Genomic DNA, 27,135 nt, shown 5'->3' on the forward strand with positions numbered 1-27,135 from the left:
TCTGAAAATTTCTTCATGTTGGCCTTCATCTTTGTCAATCCAAAACAACATAGAAAATGTACTGAATCCATGCTGCCTCTTAGGAGTGTTTGAGATTAACTAAGGTTTAAAACCCTGCTGGTTCCTAACGGGAGCAAAGAAATCCCATCTTTAACCTTGAATTTTTAACAAAGCGGTCCAGCAAACTCTGAATTCCAGACTGGCTTCAGACACTAATTTATCTTTCATCTTTGGCAATTTGGATATTATTTAAAGAAGAAAGAAAATTATTTCCTAATATAAATAAAGGAAAAAGAAAATTATTTCTTAAGTCATATGAAGTGTCTTCAAGGTTGAAAGGTTTAGTGTGAATTCTAGTAAATGTTAGTATGACGTTTTCATTAAGCATATTAGTAAGGAGGAAAAAAATGTATCTTTCACCATTGATCAGTAGTTAAAATTATGATGATCACAATCATATTCATCCATTCTAGTTTTAAGCCCCCTTCAGTCTTGAGTTACTTGGCAGCCAACATTTGTGATCTGTTCACCTCAACAGCCAGTTACTGAAGTAACAGGAAACTGTAAGTCTAAAACCAGACCAGCAAGCTATGTGGACTGACAGAAAATCTGAAAAACGTGAAAATAATAACTTCTTCCAGACATTTTTCTCTTCAAGGAAACTATTAGACAAGAATAATTACATTCAGCATTTTTAACATTCCAAAACAATCACATAATTCTTTATGACATCTAAAGCACGGAGGACAAGTTGTTTTATTATTCAGCCAATGAACATGTACTGTTTAACCACAATACCAAAATGGCTCCCAGAAAAATTGGTCATCCCTGGAAAGGAAATGTATCTTCTCTCTGACATGCGTTTCCATTTACCTAAAGAAAAGCTTTAGCATTTATTCTATTCAGGAACCACAGTTTGATTATATTTAATTTTATGATTTCTAGAAAATGTATGCTTCTGAGAGTATATCGTACATTTAGTATAATCCCATGTACTGAAAGTCTGGTCTGAAGTCCACTAAAACATTTAATAGTTAAAAAGTATTTTTGATCTTTAAACATTACTCTTACGTTTTTACATTATAGTGTTAGTTTATAAAATGCTTATATTGTGACTAAATTTGATAAATGAAAATCATTATGGGTGTATTCTCATCTTAGTAAGAGTTAACACCTCTAGAACAAACTGTTCAAAGCTACAACACATGGTGAACATGTGTACACATGTTAAGCTCTGAAAGCTGCTTAAAAATGCAAGACTGAGTAAAGTTCACATGAACATTTGTATACCTGCAGAGCTTTGAAAGCTGCTTAAAAATATAAGAATGAGTAAACTTCATATTAGCCTTAATTAATAACAGCTGTCAGGCATTGCCAACCAATACACACACTGTTTTCCACAAACTAGAGCCCAGTTAAATGCAATTTTTACTTCACTGGCTGAATATAATGCATTATACAAGGCAGAATCTACCCAAGGTAAAAAGTTTACTGTTTCCAAATTTTAACTTCCAAAGTAGGATATTGTTACACAAACATCATGATACTGAAATTAATGGAAGCATTTCTAAAAATCCTTCATATAATCCTCTAATATACACTTTCTACCAGAATGGATACAACCAACTTGAAACCAAGTCAAATGCAACCTGAAAGAAAAAAATGTTGTTCTTACATCCACTTTTAATTCTGTACTTTTCCAGTCCAATTTTACTTGAACATTTTCTGCTGTAGTAATTACTTCTTATAAAATTCTAATTGTTTCTCACAGAATTAGACCAAGAAACCAAGCAAAGTCTTGGAACGCTAGCTGTACAATAAAAGAGCAGGGAAGGATCAGAATGGCAGTACTTTTCATTAAGAGACCTTATTTTTTAATAACATGATATAAATACAACAATCAACTCTACCTACAGCATAGCCCACTTCAGAACTGTTCATTCCCCAGCTCTTCCATTTGATAGAACATATCCTTTACAATTGTGTAAGTGAAAAATTATTACTATGCTACTGTTACCAAGCAAAACAGGGAAGTGTACTTTAAAAATGTCATTGTGATTACCATTTTAACAAGAAGACCTTTTCTTCCACGAAGTATTATGATAGTATTTTGTGAATTTTTATTAGAAGCATTGACTAGCTTTCCTGAACAGGGTAAAATGTTGAAAAATGATGCAATATGCATGTGATGTCAACGACTCTCCCTCTCTGTGTTTAAGAAATAAGTACATTGATAAACTGAAAGTTAATATAGTTCTGCTGAAATTGTCAAAAGCACTTAGCATTGGTTAAAGACTGTTTCTGATAATTCAGTGAGAATTATATCTCCAGTTCCAGTGGAAATACTAAGCCTGAAAGCAGTATTTCTTTCAAAATCTTACCCTCAGCAGCAAAAACAAAACCTTTTACCCAAATTTGAATTAAACTCAAGTAGAAAGAGACAGTAAATGTGTTTTTTCCTATCTGAATATCTAAATTTTATTTAGAAGTATTTCCGAAGTTGCTTAGAAACATAGGTGTGCACTGGGCACAGAGCCAGCAAAACCAGATAAAATACCTGTCTGCTCACAGACAACTTTCAAGAATGTTCTGTTTCTACGGTCCATGTTCAATGCGGTGTCTGAATTCAAGCAATTACGAATTAAAACCATTATTCCAGTCTACCTGATGTTTTCTGTAATAACCTACAAATGTTCACATTTTTTAATTTTAAAAAGGACACATTTTTTCCCATACTACTACCTATTTACAATTATGATAATTAATCTATATTATTTTTTTATCAACCACATTGAACACCAGTGTTGCAACAAATAACAGTAATTGCTGAAAGTAGTAGTAACTTAACTGCTAGACTTACTACAAAGACTGCTTTCTTTGCAGCAATGTAAACTTCAAAATAACATCCTCTAACTGCGAAAGTGATTACAACTCAGCTGACCTTTTACGGCATGAGAAAGTATGAAAAAGCCCTCTTTTTAAAGCCCTGCACATTCCATTTACAATATTCAATACATCTGCTCTTAAGCCAAAATTGGTGATGCAAAATTAGAGCTGAACAACCAAGGCAGAAAATGCAATGGAAAAGCTGTATGTGATGTATAAAAAGTTGCCTATTAATGACACCAAGAAGAGGTATATGTCTGAAGAGTAATATTTTTATGTTTTGTTTCAAAATATATATCTAACATTATATACTTCTTAATGCTATAATCCTCGTACTTACCTTTCAAAACAGGTGTCTCAAAGAAACAGGTTAGTCAGTATTTCCCGTATTAGTGTGACAATCATATAAAATGGAAAGAGGAGTAGTAAGAATGAGAAAAAATGTTAAATTAAGGACCCCAGTATACCCACTACTGACCAGGGAAGTTATCCGGTAAAACGGAAAAGGGGTCATTCAAGCTAGTCCTAAGTTTTAAAGCATTACAGGAGACATCCTTCATAGAGAAATTCGTAGATTTTTCCTTGAGATTTTAAGTTTCCTTTTATTCTCACAACTTTTAGGAAGACTGCTAGATGCCTTCATTAATTCTAAAGCAAAATCTGTTGCATTTAAAACCGAAGTGAAGTTTAGTCTGGAAGAGAGGTAAACTTCATCAGTCATGGTACAGTTAAATGCCACTACCTAGGAATAGTAACAGTGCCTTGGATTACAAAAGAGTCACAAATCTATCACTTCTGCACTAAACTCCAGTTATTTTTATTGTTTTATGTATTTTTCCTAGTTCTACATGTTTTTTAAAATTCAAGGACTTTTGCAGAACTAGGAATGATAAGTGGGGATTTCTTACTATCTTTGCGCACTTGAAAGGGTTACCCAAGTAAGCCCTGCTGCAACTGCACGACCTTCTACTCAATGACAAATTGCTCACTATTAGCTACAGAGATATGACACATCACAGCAAAGCATTTTAAGCAAAATGAAACTGGTGTGTTAAAGTATCATTCTGCAAACTGCAATGGTTAAGGACTGATCAATCAAAAACACACAGTACAAGCAGGGCAGAAGTTCTTCCATTTCTCAGCAGCAATCCTAAGACAAAACTAAAAAACTGCCTTAGGTCCGCTAGTGTATAGGATAAAATAAAGAATGAAAGCACCTTTAAGAAAGACTGGGTTTTTTAATGACTGCACTTCAACAACACACTGCATTAGATTTCCACAAAACAAAGACTAATTTTGCGTTTACAGCCAAGCAAGGTGACATTTCCTAACTTTCTGAGCCAATGAATGACCAGCAGCCTTCCAAGTGTCTCAAAAGCTACTCAAACACCATGAAACCAGTAACTGAAGAACACTGTGAAGACACCATGAGTAGTACACTACCTAAAACAGGGCCATTAAACAGTATTAATCTTGCTGTGACATACCGTAATAGCAAGCAACAAAGGAAAATACAACTTAGAATGCCTTGCTTCTAGAAAGATCAGAAATGTGGAGATATGTATACCTGAAGAGACAGAATTTACATTTCTATTATGTACCCATAAAACAACAAGAAAGCAAAAGAGAAGGGGTATTTCCTTCAAATAAACATTATTTAAACAAACTGCACTAATGTGTTAATTATAATTACTGGTTTGCTACAAAACAATAGAAATCACCATTCCCTGTTGCATCAGAGCCCCATTTTACTCAGTATTGAAAAGGGGTTGAATCTCAAAATTCTAGAAATCAGTAGGAAACCAGTAAATACCACTTATAAATATATAAACTCTAAGTATTCTCCACTTAAAAAATACAAAATGCATTTTAGTATTCTAATAAGTTGTCTGATACCATGCGCATGCCAAACATGTAAGTGAAATTTTTTTCATCAGTTTTAAATGGTTTTTGCTTTTCCTTAACAGGAAGCCCCCACTGCACCCCCCTCTTAAAACCACAAGACTCCAGTCTGTTCCTGTGTGTCATGCTCTGTTATTCAGCTTCTGAAAATCTCAAGCGTTTATTCTCACTGCAAACAGTCTCTCTGCCTCTTATACCAAGCTTCATATTGACCTAGGTTTTTTTTTTTTCATTTTCAGCTTTATGCTATATCAAAATAAGACTCCTCTGATTTAAATCCTCAGTTCATATCAATGTCCTCTGCAAGCAACAGGACACAGGACCCTGGAGTACAGCGTTACATACATGATAGAGAATCAGTGTGAAAAACAAAGAGACAGAACTGCATTTGGTACTTTAACAGAAGAGTGGGGCGAAAAGGGGGAATGACAGCTTTTGAAATAACAATCACCTAATGAATATTCTATACAAGAAGCTGAAAAATATAAAAAGAAACATAATTAAAGTTATCAGTATATTGAATATACACTATTTAAATGTATTAATTCAAAATTCCTGCAGTCAGAAATGACAGTTTCTTAAGAACAACACTGAGGACAATTAAACAGTAGGCTGTGACCACTGAGCTTGCAATTCCCTTTCCTCCTCCATTCAGCAGGATTAGCCAGGATAACTGTTTTGCTCCCTCTATTTATGATTGAATACACAATGAATAAAAAGCAATATCATTTTTTCCCCATAAGGCATTAGAAATTCTTTCTTCAGATAAAATAAAGTTTTTGCAATTGTCAATGCTCAGTATGCAGAGCCTTCTTCCCCTCTAGGACAGAGAAAATTAGCACTAGAAAAAAAATTAGATAAGCATCACCTACTTTCCAATTCTCTATCACGTCACAGCTCTGAGGTTTATTAAAGAATGTCTGCAGTTGTCTGGTATAGTGCTAGAAATGGAAATATATTTTAGTAGTAATATCCAAAATGAAAAATACTTGTCCTGTATTTTCACAGCATCATCACCAAAAGACTACTACAGCATGTGGAGCCAACAAGACAGAACACATACTGGTTTTGCTAGCATATAATTTTTGCTCTGCATTTATTTATATTTGAATTTATTTATATTTGATTTCTCTGGGCATTCCCTATTTGTACCTTGAGAACAAAAGGTACCTACTTTAAGGACCAGAGCATTGGTATTGCAAGCACCATTGGACCATGCTTTTCATTTACTTATCTTGAAGAAAACCATGCCTTTCCAGATGATTTTCATCTGATTGGAGAGGGCGAAAAATGAGCATTCTGCCATGATTTATCATGAGGAATTTTTGATACCACAAACTGTAAAGTTGACTCCTCCTCTTGTCTAAGTCTTCAGCAGACTATTGTAAGGACAACTACATACCATAAACGAACAAATGCAACAGTTATGGACCACTTCAGCCAATTCTTTTTTGTTTCCTTGTATCTGTTCAGGAATATTGTCTTTGTACTATTTATAGTTCATTTAATGCTTTGATAAATTACCTGATAGGTTATATTGATTATCACAAGCACTATATATATATATATATATACATTAACACACACACACAAACACACACATATATATATACACTCAAGAAACTTCAGAAGGAAAGTAGTTTAAGACTGTACTGGAAACAAAGCATACTCTTCTAAAAAGACAGCAGAGTAAATATCCTGGTCTGCTACTTCGGCAGAAATCAGTAAGCAAAGCTACTGTCTACTGTCCCTGTGGCCTGAGAGATTAAAAAGCCTGAGCCTGTAACAGAAGCTAGGAATAACCTGATCAACCCACCCTAGCCCACAAACATTTACATAGATAATGCAACCTACAGAGTTATAAATGCGTAAAGTCCTTTCAGCTATAGCAGCCAATCCTCAATTTTATTACATTTTTCAAGGAAGTGAAGGTGAAACATAACTTGCAGCAGGAGGTCTGCTTCACTTTTCTATCAGAACACTTTTCTTTCTACAAACTGGTTTGTACATTAAAGGAGAAAAAAAATTTCTCAGATACTGATTCCGGAAAAACAAGACTGTGTGTATGTACATGTGTCCTCAAAGGAATTCACATGTCTACAGCTTAACATTTTTTGTGTCTATTCATGTTGCATCCTGATGGTATCACAAGAGAACTCAGAAAAATAATTATACTAGCAGAGGAGGTACAAAAATGAATAGATTGATATTTTTTTAATGTCTTTCAGTAAGTTGTTGCTATAAACATGCTTTTCAAAAAAGCATTTAAAATCCAGAAACCCAAGCCATTATTGCTGCAGAAGACCAAGTGTTCACTCATCACTGAAAAGCTGCAACAAGGATGTGGACAGGACAGTTTTGAGACAAACCTATTGAGGAAGAAGCCAAGAAAAAGCCACTTATTGCATCCCACAATTAAGCCATCACACTGCAGGTAGTTAGTTTCACCACCAACTGAAACGGATATAAAAGCAGAATAGACAGATTAAATGGTAATGTTTTAAAACCAAACAAAAATCTGAGGTCCAACTAGTACGTGTCTACTCTTTTCCAGCATCATTTATGTCAGCATAACAGTGAGGAGCTGATCTAGGGGGAACTGCCAAGCCTTAATAAACCAGCAGAAGTTTGTAGCATGCAATAGTAGTTCTGATTAGCTTTGGAACATATAATAGTTTTCCAAACTGAGAGGCTATGCTCTAGAATCTCCCCTAAATCACCTTTCCATCTTTTTGCTTAGAAGAAAGCAGACAGAAAACTGTTTTCTAGACAGAAAGCTGCTTACTCTAGAGAGAGAAAAAGTAGATGAAAATACCATGGCAGGAACTTCTCTTTTAAATTTCTCATTCACCTTGTGGAAACCTTGGTGGGGGAGAAAATTCTAATAGGGCAGCTCCAAAGCAGCTGGCAAAACCCCATTTTGGAATACAAGCAGATTAAACCAACATCAAGATCTACTCCGAATAAACACGCAGAATAAAGCAGTGTAGAACACCAACACGTATTTTCAGTTGTGACTATTCATTTAATGCTTTTTGGTTACAAAATGTCTTCACGGTATCCATGATATCCTTCTTTTCAGCCACATTCATTACAGGAAATGGTTACACTAGTGATTTTTCATTATCAGCAGTTAGCTCTCAATAATGATCTTCAAAAACACTCCCCCCAGTGGGGCTCTCTGAAGTTATAGGATTTATAGGACTAATAAAATTTGTGCTTCTGTAGCTTCAGTATCAGTGGTATTTTTTTTGCCAGTTTCCCACCCTTATGCTGGCATCTGCAGCAACAACTTTGGAGTTCATGGATTTTTACCACTAAAAGGCATGTACACACAATGTTGTCACAATGCAGTCACACAAGTGTTTAAGAGAAGTCTAAGATACATTAAATTATGCTTCAGAAATAGAGTTCAGAATTTATTTCTAATTTGTGACAGTTGTTACTCACTCTCCTTTAGAAGAGCATTTATTCCATTTTACTGTGATAGGCAACATGATGTGCAGCTTCACTGCAGCTCCACTGTGAAGGCAGGAGAACTGCCATGAAACAGACAATGAGAAGCAGACAGGATGTACACGGGCACAGGAAGGAGAGAACAACCAATCACAGGGAGTGGGGAAGAAGAAACTATATAATAGCTCCTGCTTAGGTACACTAACTGGAATAAACGGGGAGGCCACAAACGATCACTGTCAGGGCACGTTTCTCTTGCAGTTGCAAGGAGAATTGCACACATGAGGGTGCAGAGGATCTGCTATTAATCATTTAATATTCATCATTCCCACGATGTTGCTAGCAATGCTTCTGGAGACACCCTCAATTCCCAGGAAAAGCTGCATCAAGAATAAAGCAGCACTACAAGAACAGCCCACACAAAACCACCACAATTCTGTCCTACTGTATTAACACTGCTGTAAACACTTCTTAACCACTAAACTGCATACAGAACTGAATTTTTAAAGAGTCCAAATCACAGCAGTTGTGGGTCCCTCCCCAGCCTAATCTCTAATTAGGGAAATGAACACGCTCTATAAATCCAATGAAACTATTCGCAAGAACAAGACAGGAGAGATGTGGAAACAACAGACTGAAGTAGTCAGGCATCGGGTTTCTTTGCTGAGAAAGAGTTTTGAATGTTATCTCTAGGTAAGGTGCTGAGTGACTCCTTGATTAAGTGGCACTTAACATTCAGTAAATTTAATGTTCCAGCAAGAACAGGCGGCCCAAGACCTGTGCCTATGAGCTAGTGAGGGAGGAAATGGAAACTGATGCAGTAATCAAGTCAGCGATTCTTTTGTCAGTGAAAAGACACACATTTAAGGGGAAAGAAAAGTGAAATAGCTAAATGTCATTTTCACACTTCATCGAAAATGTAACGCTGCTATAATTTGTCTGATTTGGCAAAGCTACAAAGGGAAAGGTGAATTTTCTCGGCCACAGATATTTCGGGTTTGTGATAAAATCTGCAGAGTATAAAAATGACACAGATGTTGATTAGGTCCAGAATTTGCTGGAGTCGCACCCTAAATAAAAATTCCTAACATTGGCTCTTCTGGGCCTCTAACACTTTGCAATTTGGCAGTGAAGTTCAGCTGACACTACTTATCTCTCAGCCTGAGGTGTTGGAGGTTTTCTTGTTTAAGGAAGATGCAGAATAGAAACGAGTCAGGTAAATATGTATTCAATTCAGAGACGTATGAACTCAGTTGTAATACCGAGACATTCCAACGTAGGATTTCAGTACGGAGACACCACTTCAATCTTTTAAAAAACTCAACACGTTTATTAAGCTCGCCGAAACCAGCGTACTGGGTGACTCATCCTCCCTTCCCCACTTTCTAATTAGCCCTGATCGCCAGCATCAATTTGCAGGTTGCTTTTAGTTGGGATGTTTTTTCTTCAACCATACAGAAATATGTTGGAAACTGGGAAAAAAAAAAAAAAAGAAAAGAAAAAAAAAGGATTTCTACTTGTGTAGCAATGGGACTTTCAGAAGATAGCTGGTACTAGCCTTTAAGGCAAATTCCAGCTTCGCCGTTAGCGGCACACAAGCTACTCGCTTGTTCTCGTCCTCCCCCTCCCCTCGGGGAGGCTGCATGCAGCACAGCATGATCACAGAGAAAAAAATACAGGAAAAGGAGGGGAGCGGTGCGGGCGAGCCGGGGGGGGAAGAAGCCCTCTGCTCTTGGCAAGGGGAAGGCGTTCCACAAGAACTGCTACAGGGTCAAAAGTTTACCGTGGTTTCAATTTCACCTTTTTGCAACCAATGAGCGCGCGGCGGGTCCAGACAGAACCGCGGGCGGCTGCGGCCCTTAACTCCTTGCGGCCCGGCTCGCCCCCGCCAGGCAGCGGACAGTAAGGGAGAAGGGCCTCTCCTCCCTTTCCCCTCCCTTCGAACGAGCAGCAGAACGCCCAGCAGCCTCCTCCGGACTGAGACTTGCTTTCAGCATGGAAATAAAAGGAAAGAGGAGTCGTCGGAAGAAGTATGACAGCGAGTCAGAAATTGAGACCTGCAAAAGTAGGGCCCCTTTTCCCTGCTTTAGCTGAAAACCATAGCAGTAAACAAAGGGCTAGAACTGATATTAGGCATTATCAAAGCATCACTTAACTCTGAAGGTGTTACAGCTAGGAGCCGCCTGTTTGTCCTGGCAAACAGGAACGACCTTGAGAAAGGGGAGAGAGAGCATCGACACCAAACTGTCAGAAAGGATTCTGAATGCGCAGTCCAGAGCTGCAGTAATTTACTTTGCTTCACATGAAACGAGGAATCCACAGTACTCTGGCATAAGGCTGGGCAGCCCAAGAAGTACTGCTGCCCAGTCCTCCTATTATTACCAGTAATAATAGCATGCTTCTAGATGTTGACTACAAAACAGGACATCATCTACTCCATGAAGGATTGACATTGAAGTCATGGCTCTTGGCTACAAAAGTCCTCAGATCTTCAAAATCTTGCAAAGGAAAATAAACAAAAGCAAAGCAAAACAAAAAGAAAATCACAAAAAAAGTAAAAAATGCTCTGGACATGAGATTTGTAATAGATTGTCTTGATTTAGCACTGAAAAAGATAGATGCATCTTCACTAATGTTATTACATAACTAGAGCACAAACAGAACAGGCTTCTTGTTCTACTGTATCATCACTAACAAAGCAGTTTTCACCCCAGGAACTACAGGCCCAGGTGAATCAGTCCATGGAGGGGTACCCCAAAATCTGTGCTGCCACCAGGTTTTTCTCTGGGAGATAGATGAAAATGTCGATGACAGCAAATCGGAATGACAAGATCTATGGATTGTGTTTTGGCATTTGAACTTGAAAAAAAAAAAATGTCCAGCTACACTTAAGCAAGGAGAGCAACAGATTTCTCACCCATTTATTGCAAGGAAAGAGGACTAAAGCTCCTGTGAAGATGTTCAGTGCAGCAACAGACACTACAATACAATATAGGATGAAGGGAAGTATGTAAAGCACATAGTTCAGGCAAATTCTTTAGCATTGTAACGTCAGAGTGTGATTCAACACAGCAGAAATGGGTAGGCTTACTTAAGAGATTTTAGCAGCTCTGATTTGATACCAAGTAGAATGGCAAGTCGTTGCATACATTTGCAGAGTAAAACACATGGAACTAACCATTCCAAAGCAGGAGGCAGTCAAATTGGGAAACACTTGGAGGCATGTATTTTGGTATAGTCTGATCTCCAACACAGTGCAGAAAGGTTGACAAGAATCTGAATATACTGTGAAGAGGTAAAATGAGTAAATATGCCATTGACATACAGAAAAGGTTTATGGTAGGGATCCTTGTGAAAATACAATTCAGTTTTCCAAACCCTCAAGCCAAGGTAGATTGTTCAAGATAATGCACAATGACGACCTAAGGCAGAAAAAAACACTAGTCAGTTGGCAGCTATTACTAATTTTCCATCAACATGCAGTTTCAAAATCAGTAAATTATCTTACCCAGAATGTTAAAGGCTTTCAGTGCACTTTGTAATGGTGAAAGATACTCTGGTCTCAGACCTCTATACAGGTCCAAAAAATGGATGAAGACTCTTACAAAACAGCTATGCCGGCTGAAAACATTTCCAATCAAACTTATGTAAATCATGCTTTTGCAAATCATACTTCTGCGATTCAATTCGCAAAATAGTTTTAGGGAGTAAGATAATCATGCAAAACCTCTTAAAACCTCTGTCAGGTATAGTCAACCACTCCAGAACAGCCAAAGAAAACCAATTTCCAGCTGGTGGGCAAGGCCAAACAGTGATTTCTCGAACTGACACAGGTAGATTCCTTTCTTAATCTATGCAAATAGGTTTAATATTCATTAGCTTAATATTCAGTAGCTTAATCCAGCTACTATGAGGTTGAGTTTAATGCCTTGAGAGAAGCTAACAAAAGACACAGGAAGTGATTAAAACACAAAGTCAGAAAGATGAAGACATCATAAGATCTTGGCTGATTGAGTTCATGCTCTACTACCACACTTTCTTACCGTAGCTCAAAAATGGCAAGACACCACAGAAAATGCTATCAAATAATGCTGTATTTTCACAGCTTAGTTACATCAGGACACAGTTTTGCCAATACCAATTTAAGACTTAGTTACTTTTATAAGAAGCTCTCAATACATTTCTCTCAGTAAAAAGTGCAGTTTGGTTTTGTTATTTTGTCTTTTCCGAATACCATGTAATTTTAGAGAAATTATTTTACAGTGAGATATCATAAATTAATGCCCTTTCTGTAAGATGGCCTCATTTTACAAGAAAATGGATACTATAAGATTTTGTATCAAGTCAGCATGTTACCAAGAAGCTTTTCTGTGTTTTCTGAATTTGATTAATACAAGCCAAGGTCACTTCCTGAAAGAAGGATGCCTACTACTGCAGCTGCAAGCAAACTAGACTCAAAAGCTGGGGGATGGGAAGACAATACTGGCAACTGCTAGCACTGTCTCCAAAAATAAACAAATACAAAAGCTGAGTAAAATTTGGAATTTTTTACTACATCACCACATAAGTAACCTAATAACTGAAGTCTGAGTCTGTATACTTACTGTTCCAGGCAAAGAAGATTCACAATGATGCACCAGCAAACCTGCAAAAAATAACTAATTCTGAGGACCCTCTATGCAATTTCCTCAAAATCTTTTTTTTTTTTTTTTTTTTTTTTTTACTGTGTATGTTTTATCATGCAGTTCATGAAGCTAGTAAGAGACTGCCCTTGAATTAACAGCATGTCTCAGTCCTACTGAGACTGTGCAGCTCCACCCATACCACATTGTCCTATTCTGAAGTCATTTAGGAAAAACACATTTTGGGAAAACATGCAAGCTCTTTACAGAAGTCTACAGCATGCATTTTTCCAGTTTCTGAAGACTGTACCTAGCTTACCAAAACAATTAGAAGTAAACTGTGTTCACCTGTAATGCATAAAAATGTTTTAAGCCCTGTAAAGATATTTTAAAATATGCTATTTTTAAAATGTGCCACATTTGCATTATGCACAAGGCAAATCAGCTGGAGTTTGCCCTTCCCCATTAAAACTAACAGGTCATGAAAATAAGACCCTACCAAACAGAAATAGTATTATTTTTGCTTTTTCTACAATTTGGAGAATCACATTGGCAGCAGGGTGGAAGGAATCTATTGCTGAAAAACATTTAAAACCATACATCAACAGACATTTCCACAAGGACATCTGGGGACACAAAGACATAGACACACTCACCCTCAACTTAATGTACTTCATCTTTAATAAAACAGCCTTGATACACCCGGCATTGCAACAGGTGTTTCATATCAGGCTGAACATAGGATGATGTACTGAATGAAAGTTAGATTTGACATATTGGTGCAATAAAAAAGAAAGGAACCTTGCTAATTTTGGGTGGGCATCTTTACCTAAAATAGAAGAATAAACTACAGCTTATCAGTGCCTGTGCAGGCACAACTACATCTGTGGTTAAGGATACCTAACATTTTCCATCACAGGAGCCTATTCTAATTCTTTAATGCCTGTCTCTGACATATGCCTCAGAACTACTTTTTGGTTCAGACATTTGAAAAATGAGCAGAGACTTCTGTTGAACAAAGTGTAACCTTTTATTCAGTCCAAAAAATTAAAGCTTTGGAAGAGAAACTGGTCAAATGTCTAAACAAACTGAACTTTATCTTGCTGCTCCAACGAAGATATCTGCATAGCTGGTAAGTGCCTTAAAGTACTCTAACAGGTTCAGTTTTGTTTTAAACCACTGGCCAAGATGCTCAAGTATTTTATCTAACCAAGTTAGCTTTGTTGCTGCACAGCTTCTCCATGCTGACAGAACAGAACATGCTTTATCACTATATTACCAAGACCAAGAGCAACTTCTCAATAAACCTTCGCAGCTACAAAGCAGTTAAAGTGCCTGGCAGCACAGTAGCTAGCAAACAGGGACATTTTTCTAGGTTATACTGTCGCACCCATACACAGCATCCACAAAGCATGAGGCAGCAGCAGGGTCAAGGGCTTAGCAAAGGCCACCCTCACCTCCCTCCTAATTCAAGATTTCTTTTGAAACAGTAGCTGGAGGTCTCAGCCAACAGTGCTGAAAACCCACTTTCCTGCCCCTCCAGCAAGTAACCCATGTAGAAGGCACACTCAGTTTAGCAACCAAGGTGGCGCCCTGCTCAGCGACTACCTTGCTGGCAAACAGAGTAGAACTTTCTTTATGGCACATTATACTATTTTTTCCATAAGCTTTTTAAAGACATACAGAAACTTACACGGAAAATACCAAGGATGTGAGGTCATTCAAAAAATTTCAAATAGTGTTGTCAGCTCCACCTCCCAGGACTTCTTTAATCCTTTTTGCACATTCTTAATTTAAGCAGATTCCTGAAACAGCGCACTGCACGGATGATACAACAGACAAATATGGCTATTAGTAGTCTTTTCTGTGAACTGATGGAGACCAGTCCCACAAAAAGTCTCATGAGCAGTAACACAGCAATCACTCCCAATTTACCACACAATAATAGATAATCATCTCATAAATCAACATCTGAAGTCTGTCCACGACCTGTATGTTAACTTGGCCTTTGCCCAGCACAGGTACTTAGAGAGTTCCAGTGACATTCAAATCAGAACTCACATGCTTTTTCCAATGGAGAGTAAACAACATTGATACATACCGTCTTGATTATGACAGATCACAACAAATACATTTACACCCATCAATAAGGGTGGGCCCATGAGCATGAAAGAAATATACTCCATAAATCACATTGCCTTGCCTTTGGTATATTTTGCTAGTCAGCAGATGCAGTACCTATGAACATTAATTCATGTGTTTGTGCAAGAACTAAGTTACAGAAATAATGTCAGCAAATATATTATTTTACACCAGAAACATTACACTTTTAAAAATGCGGATTCATATTCTGAAAAAGTGTTTGAGCGCTGTGGGGAGAGGGTAGGGGGGAAGGCATCTATCCATTACAGGGTTTCATATTGTGCGAGTCTACTCAAGACTCACACAAACTGGCATTAAGAGGAGTTAAATGCCTGGTGCCTTAAGAAAGCTTTTGAGAATCCTACTTAGTATCTTTTTCCGTCGTGCTACTAAAATAGGTTCTTTTTTAAATTTATTGAAAAACACACATCCTCTTTGTTTTTAAGATTAGATCTTGGTCTTTGCTGATCTAATAATGATTAAAGGCCTGTTAATGAAGTTAATGAGTTTTCAGCAAAACTAGACTCTCAGATTTGAGAGTACAAGACCAGAAAGTACTAAAACCAAAATAAGCTACTGAAGAAATCAAAATAGTTCACATTTTCCATGCATAGCATCAGTGCTTATATACGATTAATTTAATTGAAAGGAATAAGTACAGCTACTTAATACAAAGGTGCCATTTCTAAACCCGATTTGTCCTTGAAATACTGAAATGTTTTAAGCTCAATGCTGTAATTCAAATCTGATTGAGTATATGCAGGCACACTTCATTTGGCTGCAAGAGGTATTGAGTTCAACAAAAATGCTTACCATTCAATATTTGAAGCAAAATCAGTTGTCTACCTATGTTATACCAACAAATTTGAGCACTCCATTAATTAGGATCCCCTTCCCTATATTTCTTTTTCATATTCCATACCGTATTTCATTCATAGTGAACAGAGCTTAGTAGATACAGTACCTTCAGTGAAATTGCAAAATAAGGTCAGAACAGAATCCCTCCCAAATCAGGTTAATTAATCTTCCCACAATACAGTCAGGTTATCACAGAGCATCTGCTACAATTTACTGCTCAAAACAAATCTGTAGCGGTATTGTGCATGTCTCTGGTCAAATAAAATTTTATATTTACGGGCTCAATTATTTAAAAATTAAGCAAGGTGGAGTAATAAAAAGGAAAAAGCCCAAAGGTTGGTATCTTTGCTCAATGGTACATAAAACAGAGTAGTACCACCCAGAGAGGTATTAGAGATTGGAGAGTCAGAGTCTCCTTCAAGGCCTACAAGAAAAGGGCAATAGGCAAGCTTTACTACCTGCAACAAGTTACATTCCAGTTTATAAATAGTGATTGAACACCGCAACCACTTTCAGATAGCGTAAGGGATCCCCATCGTGAGAGATTTTTTTAATACTTGACTGAATAAAACCTTGACCGACCAACACTAACTTTGCTCATGGTGTTTGGATTGATGCTAGCATAATTACACAACGTGTTTCAGCAAAACACTGTCCTCAGGGAGTTATGTACTACAGCCCAGAGATAAACTGGGATGTAGTACATAAGGTACTGAGATAAACCATTATAACAATGGGCCTCTAAGACAGGAAAGTAACATTACAATTGATCCTACTTTGTTTAATTTTAAGCTATATTACCACATTCTTTTCGGTTCTGATTTAAAAGGTACGTTTTATTAATATCATGCATGCTTTAGATTTTGCATACACGCATCAACAATCCCATCTTTACTGGACACAGAGCGTGTAATCCTGACCACAACATTCATTCCTACCATCAAGGATCTTTTTCCCCTCCCATTTATGAGAAAGAATGGCATGCTTTTAAGTAAGGCTCTCAGTGCCCTCTGGATTTTTCTTTTCTGGTCCAAAGTTTTCTATTCTTTACAAGGAATTTCCATTGCATAAAAACCTTATGCTTCTAGTTTTTCTAATGTTCTACTAAAGAAGCAGTATCTTCACTTTCATTAAAACCCATTTTTCAACAAATCTCACATTAAGCTCCCAGGGATTCCTCAAGCAGACAGAAAATCAGTCTGACTCATTAAAGGTTTTATACCAATGACACTTCTCAAACTAAAGTTTATCCACAGAACTCTCCAAAGTGACACTATCAACATTAACACAGAAATTCCAAGCAATTTTAGGAAGATTAGCAACCATTCTAGAAGTTAGTACAAGAGGTCTGCAACTACCAAAACCAGATGGGATTATATCCTTCCTCTTCAAGTGCCAAAAGCATTTATAATGTTTTCAGATCCAGTTCCTTCCTTGTTTACAGATAAATGGCTAAGCAGTTGTGCAGTTCCACATCATCAGGAAGCAAACTTTATGTATTATTATATAGTACACTGGTGGAAATGCCAGGACAGAGCTGTACATTTTTTTTATTATTACTTTTTTCCTTACATTTCCTTGCACTTTTTCTTTAGTTCCCAAACAAGCAGACTGACTGAACTGTATCTAACATTCAGCAGAACTCTGAGCTGGAGAGCCATTGTTTGATCTTTAAAGTTAGTATTCAGCCATGCCTGCACTGAAAAGTTGTCCTATTAGCATCTGATAAGCAAACAAAACATAGTAACTAACTGAGAAGCACACGGTCATGCATTTATGTCATGCAGTTGCAGATCGGCTATGAAGCGTGGTTCTCTTATCAGTAAATACCACTCTACATTCATCCAGTGAATGACCCTCTGCTACAGTACATCCCACACAGCATGGGAAGTTATGTTTAGGTACACTGCAGTCAGAAGTTTATATTCTTGGGCACCGTCAAAATTATTAGGAGAAAGGTTACTAGTAATTGTCTCTGGGCATAGAATAGCTTCTCTTTCCAAAGTCCAGTAAGTTGTTTTTAGTGTACCTAACAGCCCACTGAAAGTTCAAAAAGCTACAAAGCCTTATTCCTGAGCTTTCATCAGTATGAAAACTCGTTAGATTGTCATATAGATGAAGCCTATAAGTAACAGTGTACAAACAGTAACAGGATAATCACAGCACACCATGGAGGGAACGCAAGGGAAGAGCATACAAAACTTAAGCCTGATATCATTAATCCTCTTAAAGAATAAAATTTATGTGATCTTTTTTTCACTGAAAGTAGATTTATGATAGACAATATGCTCAAACAAGTGCCTGCATCCAGCCAGGACCAAAAGTTATTTATCACTTGTCTCCAGCTCATACTATTTACCTCGGTGCGTCATCTGTCTGCAAAACATGGCTTAGGAACTATAATGTTTTGATGAGCACAGCTATCTGAAAAAACCCACAAATTCTTCTGTCCTTTGAAGAGATCATTCTCCAAAGGTTTGCCTTCAACTGTCTCCTTTCATTTCCTTCATTTTGCTTTAACCCCAACCTTACTCTAACCAAGCCAGCTCACCTGTTTCAGGGCACCTGCTAAGCTGCAGAGCATAGAGGTTGAACTTACAACAAGATATTATTCTGAAGGAGGCACTTCCTTTCTTGAGACCAAAATCTCACTGAATAGAATGTCCAGACAAGTTTTCAGTTTCACTACTCTCCAGCAATAAGCACAGAAACTGACATATCAATCTAATCGAATACTGAAGGTTAAATTGCTTACTCCAAGAAGCTACGATCGAACCTCAAACAAACAATACCCAGCAGTGATTCACATTGTATCTGCACTGAGCCCAGAACAGATTTAGCTAAGAAACCCTGTTTCGTCATCAGTCTTCCAAAATAACATGAACACTTTGCTCAGAACAATTATCGGTTACTTCAGGAAGAAGAAAACTCTAGTACTAGTGATAGAGAATTAAAAACCAAAGGGAGATACATACACACGAGGATACACGGTATCCCACATCTTAGGAGGAGCATCCTTTAACGGTCCAAGCATTCCCCAAAAGCCTAACAGTGTTAGATAACATGACACATACCAAAGCCAGGTCATACCATGCATTTCCTCAAGTTTAAGTGAGGTGGAAAACAGCAAACTATATAGCATATTAACATAGAACATTTAAAAAAACCCTTTGTTTTTCTAAGGGAATTGAAATTATTTTCTCCTTTTTTAAACTCCTTAAATATCAACAGTTTATGAGAATTGATGCAGAGAAAACAAAGTAGTTGTGAGAGAAAACTTACTGAGCACAGTATTCGCTAGAGCAGAAGCCAGTAGGAATGCCTAGAAAGAAACAGCATATGAATGTGTTTTAGCATACTCTCAAACTTTAAAATCTACTATTCAGGAATTTCCTGGTTCCAAACAACTAAGTCTCCTAGCTGCTGGATATTCTGTGGCAGTCGGTTCCGTAGTTAAACTCTACACTATTTGAAAGTATCCTTTTTTATTTTTAACCCTGACATCTGATAATAAGGAGAGTAACCGAAATGAGTGAAGAAGAAAACACTTTCCTCCTGTTGATTTTCCATTACATTTGTGGTTTTCTATAGATCTGCCTCGTATTCTGAGGCAAAAAAAAAAAAAAAAAAAAAGAGAAATGCTGGAAATTCTGTGTCTCATTAAAAATACAGAGAAACACAGTCGATTTTACTTGTTGATACTGCATAGACCAGAAATACTTACATTCAAGAGGAAGACATAGCATGACTCTATAATAATGTAGTATTTTCAATTTTCTAACCTTTTTCTTCACTGACAACACTCAACTTTTGGTACACTACTTAGCACTGGTCTGTCATTTTGACAGAAGAATTAATTCAGATCTTTTTTTTTTTTTTTTTTACTGAGTGGAGGAAAATTGAACAAAGATCTATTGGCCATAGCACACCCTCTTCTTCCCTAGGTAAAATACTAGGAATAAAGACCAAAGCGTCACTGGAGTAAGGAGAAGGCTCCTAAACCAAGTGACAGGGATATATTCAGTCACACTGAAAAGAAAGTTCTCTTAAGTTGAATTACTACCTGTAGTTACCAAATCTACATTTGAGAAAAAGTCTCAACTAAGACTTAGAAATCCATCTCAAGCCTTAATTTTGCATCAAATTTGTAAAGTAACAAATTTATATAAGATATCCAAAAGGTATACAAAGCAATGGCAGTGATTTCAGTACTTTTAATCAGTGAGCAACCAATTAAAAAATACACAATTCACAATACAATCCTTACATAAACTGGAAAAGATATTAAGGTTCATGTCAAGTTCAACATGTTCTACTTTTAACTTTAGTCATTAGCATTCTCATTAGCAGTAAATACATGAGAAAGGATTACGAGCAGTCAGGAAGTCAGATGTTGAAATTTTTATACAATTATTTAAAAAAAAAAAAGCAGCCCAACACAGAGAGATAACAGAAAAGGAAGCACAATGGCCCTGACTTGGCTCGAGAGCTGTGGAAATGTACTATGCCGTCTTAAAAAGACAAAATTCCATTAACGTGCATGTAAAGGGTGTGGCAGCAGCACCCTGGCCACAGAGAGCAGGCACAGACTTTCTCAGGCATTTTCCCGGGGAAGGCTGTGAGAAGATCAGAGAAAAGAATGAGAAACAATTCTTATCTCCACTTGTTGCACCTGCTGTTGTGCATATGTGGAATGTGTCACGGAGATTTGTTTAAGAAAGGGTGATTTCTTAATTGGACACTGGATGGCGTTTGGATCGATTGACCAGTTAGGTCAAAGCTGTATCAGACAGGGTTACTGAGTTTCTTAATAAGTATAGTATAATATAATGATATAATAAAGCAAGCGATCAACCTTCTGCAATCATGGAGTCAATGCTAATTATTATCCGGCTGGGGGCCTGCGGCAACAAAAGGGTTCTGGTTTTGCATTTTCAATTAATACTATTAAGACAAGAGTTTGTTGTGAGGTTGCTTACTTTTTACACAATACAGTAGCTTAGCTCCCAAGCCAGCATTTAAAAAAACAAAAACTTCAACCCAATATATGAAGGATTCTTTAGGCCCTACCCCAAAACAGTATAAGCCAACAATATATATCCGTGTTGACAGGAAGATGAGATGCATTCCAAGTACAGAGTCCTCCATATCTTGGAGAAAGGTCAGGTAGCTTTTAGTAAGTAAGAGCAACTTACACAGAAAAGAGCTTTGAGGTAGACAAACGAGGTTGAACCTGTAGGCCTCTTCAGTTTGATTTTCACCATTGTATCTGAAACTTCAATAACTTTAAAAATAACCATTAAATAGTCTTTAAGTTTAACTCTTTTACAAATGATATGTTTCCTAATGTCTTTCTTTCTTTGTATATTAAAGATAGGATAATTAAGATTTTTAGCTTAGCAGCATACAGTCCTTACTGGAAAGGTTGGTCCAGAATTACCATCGGAAGCAAGAAAAGATGTTCTGTCACCTAGCAGTGATCATGTAGAAATAGGAACAATTAACATACTGTATAACAAGGAACTGAAGTAATATAAGCAGTAGTTGATACTTAGCATGAGGGTGGTTTATGCACAATCTTACATATGAGAATTTATTTTTTGACAATTGATTTTTAGCAAGCACTTGCTTACCAAATAGCTTGAAGTTCCAGTCAGAAGAAGATTCCTAACTGGAATTCCAGCGATAAAAGCATGCCTGCATGTTATTAAAAGAAATAGTGGAAAATTTCTCAGGCTGACATCCAGAATGTCTGTGGTTCCTTTTCATATTTCTCTCTTCTTGCAACTCGCAAAGCAGATACTAAACCAGACCCTAAAAGCTTTTTTTGTTTGTTTGGTTTTTTTGTGGTGTTTTTTTTTTTCCTTTTCTTTTGTGAAGCCTGGAAATTTCCACTGCTTTTAAAGAGCTTTTTAAAAAGCTGTCTCAAATATACTGCTCAAACAACCTTCCACTTCCACCTAGACAGATTCTTTAGTTTAAAGCAAAAGTTGCATTGCTATAAAGCAGACCTAAGATGAGGGAGAATAAAAAAATTTTGCTCATATACCAAAGCATTGCTTGGCCATTGTGAAATATTATTATACTGTGTATTAATCTTTATAGAGGTCACTTGAGGTTCATCTACAGAGAGATAGATGATGGGGTAAGAGAAGACAAAGCAGGTGATAAAGCTACCTTGTAGCCGTACATTTGAACAGAGATTACGGCGGATGACAACACAAGCTATTCTGTTCCTATCAAGTGATCAAGTAATGTCTCTCCTTCAACTTAGTTGAATTTGCACTCATTTTCCATTGTTCCTGAAACCCACTTATCATCCCCGTTACCTGCTTATTGTCTCTCACACAGCCAATACAAGTTTGGCAAGTTTGCTAGCACTAGTTCTATACCTCACCTCTACAAATCTTATTCATCAGCCTCAAACATACATCAGCAAAGACTAGGAGGTTCAACAGAAGACCTACAGTTGTAATACAAAATCCTTTGAAAGCTACTTCAGCCAGGGAAGATGTTTTCTTATTTCAGTTTTCTGTGCACTGATTAGACAAACTGCCTTCCTAATTTTAAAGGGGGGATCAAATGTACATTCTAGGTTAACAGGAGACGTTTGCTTTGCTCTATTTTAATCAAGTGAACAGTTCACAGATAAAGTACACTTGCTTTTGTTGCCATTAGCGCTATCTTTGACTCTATGACTAGATAAATACTTGAAATACTGATTGGGAGGGGATTCTTTCAATTACTACCTAAGAACGTTAAGCAATGTGCTGACTGACGTCCTGCCCATTGAGCCAGAAATCTCTACTCTGAACATCAAAAAGGCTGCCATAGAAGATAAAACCAGGAGGATACTATAACAAAAGATGCTGCTATGTCTGCTTAAGTTCATTGCAGTAGCAAAGATGGATTGAGCACAAAAAGAACTGCAAACTAAGTCATAATTCCCTATTTCCACCTAACCTCTCTAGCCTAGCCTTTACGGGGAATGAAAAATCATTATAGGGGAAGATGTCTGAAAAGCCTGTCCAAATCACTGTCAAAGATATTGCAAATATTTGTTTGAAATAATTTCCTTAAGATGTAAGCTGACAAAAATAGAAAACCATTTTAAAGTTGTCATTATTAATACAAGAAATTAATTTTTGAACCTTTACTAGTTCTTCCGTAAGACTCAAAAAAAACCAAGGTAGCATTTCCATATACTGATTTTTTACGTGTGTGCGCGCACACACAGACGCATATGCTCCTTTTAGATGTCTGTCTAAAAGGTTCTAGAAAAAGTTTATCCACATGGAATGCTACCCCCTCAGACACACATAACAGCAAAAAGCAAGTAGCCAGTTTACCTTTTTCTGTGCCTTACTAGCCTCCAGAGAATGTGATGAAAAAACCCAGCAATGTTAAAATGTTTGTATACTCTATAGGGCAATCGGCAAAGTGTTAGAATTACAAATTGAGTGCACAAAGCAAAACTGGAGGAATGCTACCTTTGATTTAGATTTATTTAGTTCTTTGGACCCACACAGGATGAACAGAGAACTCCCGACTGACTGTTCTGAACAATCATTTCCCCAAAATACTGGAGAGAACGTGTATTTCACTGGAGTTTTTCGCAAGTAAATTGTTTGATTCTGTCTTTTACTTAACCCTTCAATTAAAAGATACAGCAACAAAAGTCACCCAACCCAATCCCCGTTACATTACCTGTTCGATCACTTTGGGATGTTTCAGTGAGACAGGGCATTCTGTTATTAGACAAACAGCACACAAAAGACTAAATATCCTTCAAGAGATTGAAGGCAAGGTAATTGTGTTTCACTTTTCAAAAATCAGTTTGTTCATAACTGTAAATTTTAAAAGTCACCAATTAAGTATTATTAAAGTAACAGGATCCATCTGAAATATACCTCCCATTTCTATGATGCACAAAATAACGTGATGTGCCTTCACTCAACTAAATGCAACATACAAAAATCACAGTGAGTGGAAATACATTCCATAGCAGATGTAAATCAGTAGCAGTTAAATTCTTTCACAGTTGCCTCTTTCCTAATACACTACATCTAGAAATAGCAACAGATTTAGCCAGGGGCAAAAGGGGGGAAAACAAACGAAAGAACTGCATAGGCAGGCTGCCCCAGCATTCAGGTCAGATATCCTTGGCATAAAGGATTCCTGCCCTTTATTAATTCCTCCCCTCCCACTCTCCTCCATTTTTTTTTTATTATTAAAACAAGACAGAAGAATATTTAAGATATTTCTAAATACTCAAAAAAGCTTGAACATGAAATGCAGAAGATCCGGTATGGTATAGTCGTTTAAGATCACCTTTTCAAGAGACTTATTTAAATGCAGGAGCTGAAGCAGCCTGTAGTGTCACACTGTAGCATCCAATACCTTCTCACATGCTACAAACGGTTTCATTTTGCAGGCAAATATAATCAGGACACCTTTTCTTTCCCAGAGTTCTTGAAAAATAAAAACACCCCCCTTTTTCTATGAAACTGTACCACAGATATTAATAATGAAGGTTTTGTGATTGTGATTTCTTGTCTATTATTAATAAAAAAACCCACCATGATCAAAAGATAAGGTTCCATTGTAAAACAGATTTGCTTCTTCCTAATCTGCATTTTGTCTCAGCTGTATGTTAGGGTATACATCACTAATACAATGCAAAACCAAAACAAAACAAAAAAAAACAAAAATGGTAACTAAGCAATACAAAACTTCCAAGTTAATAAATCCAAAGCCAGGATGAACAAGGGCCTCAAAGGAACAGTTAAAGAAACACAAAGCCACAGGCGAGCCCAAAAGGCACGCAAGTCATATTCCAAATAAAATCAGACTGGCAACAACACACTGTAATCAGGAGAGGTACTTAAAGTGAGGCTGAATGCTGGGTTTATTTTGTCTATGACTTCCCGTATCCCACAGCCTCTATCTTCACATGTCAGCAGTGAATCCATCAAATCCACTGGTATTAGGTAAAAAAAAAAAACAAAAAACAAAAAAAAAAACAAAAAACACAACACAGCAGTAGTACCAGAGTTAAAGGAAATTCTTTACAACAGTTGAACAGCAGTCGTAACAGCAGTTAACAGTAAATGTAATTACTGCACGTTATAATGCACAATCTTGTTTAAAAAACAGAAGTAACAAAACTGAAACAAAACAAAAAGCCCTACCCCCCCAACAAAGCACCCAATTTTGCGTGTTTCTTCTAAGCCCAAGGTTTTATCCTCTGGTTTTCACTCATACACTATTTGTTTCTATGAAGCTACATTTTATATTCAGAACATACAACTTTGCTTCAGATGAAGCAGAACATTTTAAGATGGAAATATTCCATGAGAAAATATTTATTTTTATAATAGTGATGATAAAATTTTAAGCTTATTGTAAGAACCCATTTTAACTGTATTACAGATACCATATGCTAGAAATTGCCACCTCTCACACATTCAGATTTCCTTTTGTTTTATCTTGTTATTTCAGTTGGACTCCAACATACTATTTTCTGTTAACTTCTATCTAAAAGAAGAAGATACTGAGGATTCAAATGAGTCTGAATATGAGCTGACAAATTGAGAAGCTTCACTTTTAAAGGAAAACTTGACTGTGCTTAAGAGTAGGAGCAGGAACCACAAACAGAACCAACTTTAGAACCAAAGAAAGAGAATCATGGGCATTATCTCAACCTCACGCTACATTCTAACTCATAATCACCCTATTTATAACCCAGAAACCGTAACACCTAAAGTGGCATGCGACCCGAGGCGCGGGTGGGAGGAAATCTCATCTCCACCCCTCAGTAACGGTTTCATTACAGCTACGAGGCAGAAATGGATAAGAGACATGGAAATGAACCTTTCAGTTCCAGTGTTTTTCATCCCTTTTCTTATTACCAGAGATAAGAAGGATACAAGAGAAGTCAGCTCTAAAACTTACCGAGGCTACCCGATGACCAGAAGAATGCGGATATCAAGGTCTTTGGAACCGCCTCGGTACCAGATAAACCGAGATGAATGGTAGAAAGGGCCATCCTAACCGAGGTATTCCACCCACACCCTGCCTCTGCTCAGACCGAGAAACCGGGGGTCAGACGATTCTAAAGCCACAGCGACCTCAGGTCTCTTGGTATCCTACGAAGAACCTCCACCCAAAATCACCACACTTAGATATGCATCACACAGCGACACGGGAAGCCTTCAGTCCACGCATCAATTCGTCGCCACTGCCCCAGGAATGCTCCTTCAAAACTCAGTCACCAGTAAAGTTACAATAGCCAGAAAGAGGTAAAGGCAGCCACACATTGCCCGGGGAATCTCCTCATCCCCAGCCCTGGAAATACTCGTCACACACAACCTGTCTACGATCCTCTTCCTCCTCCCCTCAGGGAGCCACGTTCATATTGCGGAGGGGGGGCGAAAGACAGAAAAGAGCCGTCCCTCAAGGCCACCCCCAAGCTTCTCCCTTCCCCGGCAAGGGGCAGCGCTCCCTCCGCCATCCCAGTCCCGCCCCAGCACTAGAAGCAGGGAAACGCGAACTAGAACTCCCCTCTCTCGTTACTCACTCCCTCCCTCCGAACCGCACTCACCTGGGAAATGAGCCAAAGCTCAGCTACATCTCCATCTCCCCCACACTCAGCCTCGCACCGCCATTTTCCTCACTGCCTGGATTTAAATCGGGACCGAAGCAGAGACACCGGGTGGCGTGAGGTATTGTGGGACCTGTAGTGCGGCTCCGCGCGGGCGTTCACGGGATCCACACAGGAGCTCATGGTACTTGTAGTCCACGCCGGGCTCGCTGCCGGAGCCGCCAGGCTCAGCCTGGTGCCAGCACTCCGGTGTCGCCTCTGAATCGCCGCGGTCTCTGCAGTAGGGCGTGCTCAAAACGGGGAGGAGGAAGCGGTCGCAGAGGAAGCTGCCTGTGCCGGGCACCCCCGGCGCGTTCCCGCGGCACTTGCTCCCTGCTCCTGGAGGTCACAAAATGCCATATCTGTGTCATTAGGAGCGTTCTACTGCGCACTAGAGTTCTAAATACAGTGCGGTACCGGCCCTGGATCGGGCGATGTCTCCCTGTTTCTGCTGAACTCGAGCTGTGGGTCCTGATTGTATCTCTGGTCCTGTAGTCGTGGTTCTCAGGGATTTTTGGTTCTTGTTTTGTTTGTGTGCAGTGTGCGTTTATACACATTGGAGCTGCTCTCCCTGCAGCCGCAGCCATGAGAGAGCAGGATGACCAAGAAATTGTTTTTCACGTTACT

The 27,135-nt window shown here is 38.0% G+C and overlaps 1 protein-coding gene across 2 annotated transcripts in view; it reads right to left on the reverse strand.

Moving 5' to 3' along the window:
* NCOA3 (nuclear receptor coactivator 3) overlaps positions 1–26,590 on the reverse strand; it is a 60,292-nt gene extending 33,702 nt beyond the window's left edge. Inside the window, exons 1-5 of one of the 2 annotated variants that reach the window (XM_053958843.1) lie at positions 26,470–26,590; positions 19,149–19,188; positions 14,560–14,684; positions 12,849–12,889; positions 11,423–11,666 (exon numbers count right to left, since the gene is read on the reverse strand). The gene's annotated coding sequence lies outside the window, so the exon portion shown is untranslated. The remainder of the gene's footprint in view (positions 1–11,422; positions 11,667–12,848; positions 12,890–14,559; positions 14,685–19,148; positions 19,189–26,469) is intronic. The other variant, XM_053958842.1, reaches the window with a different exon arrangement.
* Positions 26,591–27,135: the final 545 nt, after the last annotated feature.

Source organism: Vidua chalybeata, chromosome 17, assembly GCF_026979565.1.
Source record: "Vidua chalybeata isolate OUT-0048 chromosome 17, bVidCha1 merged haplotype, whole genome shotgun sequence".
NCBI classification, from domain to species: domain Eukaryota; kingdom Metazoa; phylum Chordata; class Aves; order Passeriformes; family Viduidae; genus Vidua; species Vidua chalybeata.